This window comes from Phyllobates terribilis, unplaced genomic scaffold, assembly GCF_046119375.1.
Source record: "Phyllobates terribilis strain yellow unplaced genomic scaffold, ASM4611937v1 Scaffold_20__1_contigs__length_20440879, whole genome shotgun sequence".
In the NCBI taxonomy this organism is placed as follows: Eukaryota; Metazoa; Chordata; class Amphibia; order Anura; family Dendrobatidae; genus Phyllobates; species Phyllobates terribilis.
Window position 1 is genome coordinate 19,651,215 of NW_027362780.1, and position 7,390 is coordinate 19,658,604.

The window sequence follows — 7,390 nt, forward strand, 5'->3', positions numbered from 1 at the left end:
TCCTATGCTTTATTAAATTGTATTTATGTTGTTTTATCCTATGCTTTATTAAATTGTATTTATGTTGTTTTAACCTAAGCTTTATTAAATTTTATTTATGTTGTTTTATCCTATGCTTTATTAAATTTAATTTATTTTGTTTTATCCTATGCTTTATTAAATTGTATTTATGTTGTTTTATCCTATGCTTTATTAAATTGTATTTATGTTGTTTTATCCTATGCTTTATTAAATTGTATTTATTTGTTTTATCCTATGCTTTATTAAATAGTATTTATGTTGTTTTATCCTATGCTTTATTAAATTTGATTTATGTTGTTTTATCCTATGCTTTATTAAACTGTATTTATGCTGTTTTAACCTATGTTTATTAAATTGTATTTATGTTGTTTTATCCTATGCTTTATTAAATTTTATTTATGTTGTTTTATCCTATGCTTTATTAAATTGTATTTATGTTGTTTTATCCTATGCTTTATTAAACTGTATTTATGCTGTTTTAACCTATGCTTTATTAAATTGTATTTATGTTGTTTTATCCTATGCTTTATTAAATTGTATTTATGTTGTTTTATCTTATGCTTTATTAAATTGTATTTATGTTGTTTTAACCTATGCTTTATTAAATTGTATTCATGTTGTTTTATCTGATGCTTTATTAAATTGTATTTATGTTGTTTTATCCTATGCTTTATTAAATTGTATTTATGTTATTTTATCCTATGCTTTATTAAATTGAATTTATGTTGTTTTATCCTATGCTTTATTAAATTGTATTTATGTAGTTTTAGCCTATGCTTTATTAAATTGTATTTATGTTGTTTTATCCTATGCTTTATTAAATTGTATTTATGTTGTTTTATCCTATGCTTTATTAAATTGTATTTATGTTGTTTTAACCTATGCTTTCTTAAATTGTATTTATGTTGTTTTATCCTATGCTTTATTAAATTGTATTTATGTTGTTTTATCCTATGCTTTATTAAATTGTATTTATGTGGTTTTATCCTATGCTTTATTAAAAAGTATTTATGTTGTTTTATCCTATGCTTTATTAAATTGTATTTATGTTGTTTTATCCTATGCTTTATTAAATTGTATTTATGTTATTTTATCCTATGCTTTATTAAATTGAATGTATGTTGTTTTATCCTATGCTTTATTAAATTGTATTTATGTTGTTTTAACCTATGCTTTATTAAATTGTATTTATATTGTTTTATCCTATGCTTTATTTAATTGTATTTATGTTGTTTTAATGTATGCTTTATTAAATTGTATTTATGTTGTTTTATCCTATGCTTTATTAAATTGTATTTATGTTGTTTTATCATATGCTTTATTAAATTGTATTTATGTTGTTTTATCCTATACTTTATTAAATTGTATTTATGTTGTTTTAATGTATGCTTTATTAAATTGTATTTATGTTGTTTTATCCTATGCTTTATTAAATTGTATTTATGTTGTTTTATCCTATGCTTTATTAAATTGTATTTATGTTGTTTTATCCTATGCTTTATTAAATTGAATGTATGTTGTTTTATCCTATGCTTTATTAAATTGTATTTAATTTGTTTTATCCTATGCTTTATTAAATTGTATTTATGTAGTTTTAGCCTATGCTTTATTAAATTGTATTTATGTTGTTTTATCCTATGCTTTATTAAATTGTATTTATGTTGTTTTATCCTATGCTTTATTAAATTGTATTTATGTTGTTTTATCCTATGCTTTATTAAATTGTATTTATGTTGTTTTATCCTATGCTTTATTAAATTTTATTTATGTTGTTTTATCCTATGCTTTATTAAAAAGTATTTATGTTGTTTTATCCTATGCTTTATTAAATTGTATTTATGTTGTTTTATCCTATGCTTTATTAAATTGTATTTATGTTGTTTTATCCTATGCTTTATTAAATTGTATTTATGTTGTTTTATCCTATGCTTTATTAAATAGTATTTATGTTGTTTTATCCTATGCTTTATTAAATTTGATTTATGTTGTTTTATCCTATGATTTATTAAATTGTATTTATGTTGTTTTATCCTATGCTTTATTAAACTGTATTTATGCTGTTTTAACCTATGCTTTATTAAATTGTATTTATGTTGTTTTATCCTATGCTTTATTAAATTTTATTTATGTTGTTTTATCCTATGCTTTATTAAATTTTATTTATGTTGTTTTATCCTATGCTTTATTAAATAGTATTTATGTTGTTTTATCCTATGCTTTATTAAATTTGATTTATGTTGTTTTATCCTATGCTTTATTAAATTGTATTTATGTTGTTTTATCCTATGCTTTATTAAACTGTATTTATGCTGTTTTAACCTATGCTTTATTAAATTGTATTTATGTTGTTTTATCCTATGCTTTATTAAATTGTATTTATGTTGTTTTATCCTATGCTTAATTAAATTGTATTTATGTTGTTTTAACCTATGCTTTATTAAATTGTATTCATGTTGTTTTATCTGATGCTTTATTAAATTGTATTTATGTTGTTTTATCCTATGCTTTATTAAATTGTATTTATGTTATTTTATCCTATGCTTTATTAAATTGAATTTATGTTGTTTTATCCTATGCTTTATTAAATTGTATTTAATTTGTTTTATCCTATGCTTTATTAAATTGTATTTATGTAGTTTTAGCCTATGCTTTATTAAATTGTATTTATGTTGTTTTATCCTATGCTTTATTAAATTGTATTTATGTTGTTTTATCCTATGCTTTATTTAATTGTATTTATGTTGTTTTAATGTATGCTTTATTAAATTGTATTTATGTTGTTTTATCCTATGCTTTATTAAATTTTATTTATGTTGTTTTATCCTATGCTTTATTAAATTGTATTTATGTTGTTTTATCGTATGCTATATTAAATTTTATTTATGTTGTTTTATCCTATGCTTTATTAAATTTTATTTATGTTGTTTTATCCTATGCTTTATTAAATTGTATTTATGTTGTTTTATCCTATGCTTTATTAAATTGTATTTATGTGGTTTTATCCTATGCTTTATTAAAAAGTATTTATGTTGTTTTATCCTATGCTTTATTAAATTGTATTTATGTTGTTTTATCCTATGCTTTATTAAATTGTATTTATGTTATTTTATCCTATGCTTTATTAAATTGAATGTATGTTGTTTTATCCTATGCTTTATTAAATTGTATTTATGTTGTTTTATCCTATGCTTTATTAAATTGTATTTATGTTGTTTTATCCTATGCTTTATTAAATTGAATGTATGTTGTTTTATCCTATGCTTTATTAAATTGTATTTAATTTGTTTTATCCTATGCTTTATTAAATTGGATTTATGTAGTTTTAGCCTATGCTTTATTAAATTGTATTTATGTTGTTTTATCCTATGCTTTATTAAATTGTATTTATGTTGTTTTATCCTATGCTTTATTAAATTGTATTTATGTTGTTTTATCCTATGCTTTATTAAATTGTATTTATGTTGTTTTATCCTATGCTTTATTAAATTTTATTTATGTTGTTTTATCCTATGCTTTATTAAATTTGATTTATGTTGTTTTATCCTATGATTTATTAAATTGTATTTATGTTGTTTTATCCTATGCTTTATTAAACTGTATTTATGCTGTTTTAACCTATGCTTTATTAAATTGTATTTATGTTGTTTTATCCTATGCTTTATTAAATTGTATTTATGTTGTTTTATCCTATGCTTTATTAAATTGTATTTATGTTGTTTTATCCTATGCTTTATTAAATTGTATTTATGTTGTTTTATCCTATGCTTTATTAAATAGTATTTATGTTGTTTTATCCTATGCTTTATTAAATTTGATTTATGTTGTTTTATCCTATGATTTATTAAATTGTATTTATGTTGTTTTATCCTATGCTTTATTAAACTGTATTTATGCTGTTTTAACCTATGCTTTATTAAATTGTATTTATGTTGTTTTATCCTATGCTTTATTAAATTTTATTTATGTTGTTTTATCCTATGCTTTATTAAATTTTATTTATGTTGTTTTATCTTAGGCTTTATTAAATTTTATTTATGTTGTTTTATCCTATGCTTTATTAAATTTGATTTATGTTGTTTTATCCTATGATTTATTAAATTGTATTTATGTTGTTTTATCCTATGCTTTATTAAACTGTATTTATGCTGTTTTAACCTATGCTTTATTAAATTGTATTTATGTTGTTTTATCCTATGCTTTATTAAATTGTATTTATGTTGTTTTATCCTATGCTTTATTAAATTGTATTTATGTTGTTTTATCCTATGCTTTATTAAATTGTATTTATGTTGTTTTATCCTATGCTTTATTAAATAGTATTTATGTTGTTTTATCCTATGCTTTATTAAATTTGATTTATGTTGTTTTATCCTATGATTTATTAAATTGTATTTATGTTGTTTTATCCTATGCTTTATTAAACTGTATTTATGCTGTTTTAACCTATGCTTTATTAAATTGTATTTATGTTGTTTTATCCTATGCTTTATTAAATTTTATTTATGTTGTTTTATCCTATGCTTTATTAAATTTTATTTATGTTGTTTTATCTTAGGCTTTATTAAATTTTATTTATGTTGTTTTATCCTATGCTTTATTAAATAGTATTTATGTTGTTTTATCCTATGCTTTATTAAATTTGATTTATGTTGTTTTATCCTATGCTTTATTAAATTGTATTTATGTTGTTTTATCCTATGCTTTATTAAACTGTATTTATGCTGTTTTAACCTATGCTTTATTAAATTGTATTTATGTTGTTTTATCCTATGCTTTATTAAATTGTATTTATGTTGTTTTATCCTATGCTTTATTAAATTGTATTTATGTTGTTTTAACCTATGCTTTATTAAATTGTATTCATGTTGTTTTATCTGATGCTTTATTAAATTGTATTTATGTTGTTTTATCCTATGCTTTATTAAATTGTATTTATGTTGTTTTATCCTATGCTTTATTAAACTGTATTTATGCTGTTTTAACCTATGCTTTATTAAATTGTATTTATGTTGTTTTATCCTATGCTTTATTAAATTGTATTTATGTTGTTTTATCCTATGCTTTATTAAATTGTATTTATGTTATTTTATCCTATGCTTTATTAAATAGTATTTATGTTGTTTTATCCTATGCTTTATTAAACTGTATTTATGCTGTTTTATCCTATGCTTTATTAAATTTGATTTATGTTGTTTTATCCAATGCTTTATAAAATTGTATTTATGTTGTTTTATCCTATGCTTTATTAAATTGTATTTATGTTGTTTTATCCTATGCTATATTAAATTTTATTTATGTTGTTTTATCCTATGCTTTATTAAATTTTATTTATGTTGTTTTATCCTATGCTTTATTAAATTGTATTTATGTTGTTTTATCCTATGCTATATTAAATTTAATTTATGTTGTTTTATCCTATGCTTTATTAAATTTTATTTATGTTGTTTTATCCTATGCTTTATTAAATTGTATTTATGTTGTTTTATCCTATGCTTTATTAAATTGTATTTATGTGGTTTTATCCTATGCTTTATTAAAAAGTATTTATGTTGTTTTATCCTATGCTTTATTAAATTGTATTTATGTTGTTTTATCCTATGCTTTATTAAATTGTATTTATGTTATTTTATCCTATGCTTTATTAAATTGAATGTATGTTGTTTTATCCTATGCTTTATTAAATTGTATTTAATTTGTTTTATCCTATGCTTTATTAAATTGTATTTATGTAGTTTTAGCCTATGCTTTATTAAATTGTATTTATGTTGTTTTATCCTATGCTTTATTAAATTGTATTTATGTTGTTTTAACCTATGCTTTCTTAAATTGTATTTATGTTGTTTTATCCTATGCTTTATTAAATTGTATTTATGTTGTTTTAACCTATGCTTTATTAAATTGTATTTATATTGTTTTATCCTATGCTTTATTTAATTGTATTTATGTTGTTTTAATGTATGCTTTATTAAATTGTATTTATGTTGTTTTATCCTATGCTTTATTAAATTGTATTTATGTTGTTTTATCATATGCTTTATTAAATTGTATTTATGTTGTTTTATCCTATACTTTATTAAATTGTATTTATGTTGTTTTAATGTATGCTTTATTAAATTGTATTTATGTTGTTTTATCCTATGCTTTATTAAATTGTATTTATGTTGTTTTATCCTATGCTTTATTAAATTGTATTTATGTTGTTTTATCCTATGCTTTATTAAATTGAATGTATGTTGTTTTATCCTATGCTTTATTAAATTGTATTTAATTTGTTTTATCCTATGCTTTATTAAATTGTATTTATGTAGTTTTAGCCTATGCTTTATTAAATTGTATTTATGTTGTTTTATCCTATGCTTTATTAAATTGTATTTATGTTGTTTTATCCTATGCTTTATTAAATTGTATTTATGTTGTTTTATCCTATGCTTTATTAAATTGTATTTATGTTGTTTTATCCTATGCTTTATTAAATTTTATTTATGTTGTTTTATCCTATGCTTTATTAAAAAGTATTTATGTTGTTTTATCCTATGCTTTATTAAATTGTATTTATGTTGTTTTATCCTATGCTTTATTAAATTGTATTTATGTTGTTTTAACCTATGCTTTATTAAATTGTATTCATGTTGTTTTATCTGATGCTTTATTAAATTGTATTTATGTTGTTTTATCCTATGCTTTATTAAATTGTATTTATGTTATTTTATCCTATGCTTTATTAAATTGAATTTATGTTGTTTTATCCTATGCTTTATTAAATTGTATTTAATTTGTTTTATCCTATGCTTTATTAAATTGTATTTATGTAGTTTTAGCCTATGCTTTATTAAATTGTATTTATGTTGTTTTATCCTATGCTTTATTAAATTGTATTTATGTTGTTTTATCCTATGCTTTATTTAATTGTATTTATGTTGTTTTAATGTATGCTTTATTAAATTGTATTTATGTTGTTTTATCCTATGCTTTATTAAATTTTATTTATGTTGTTTTATCCTATGCTTTATTAAATTTTATTTATGTTGTTTTATCCTATGCTTTATTAAATTTTATTTATGTTGTTTTATCCTATGCTTTATTAAATAGTATTTATGTTGTTTTATCCTATGCTTTATTAAATTTGATTTATGTTGTTTTATCCTATGCTTTATTAAATTGTATTTATGTTGTTTTATCCTATGCTTTATTAAACTGTATTTATGCTGTTTTAACCTATGCTTTATTAAATTGTATTTATGTTGTTTTATCCTATGCTTTATTAAATTGTATTTATGTTGTTTTATCCTATGCTTTATTAAACTGTATTTATGCTGTTTTATCCTATGCTTTATTAAATTTGATTTATGTTGTTTTATCCAATGCTTTA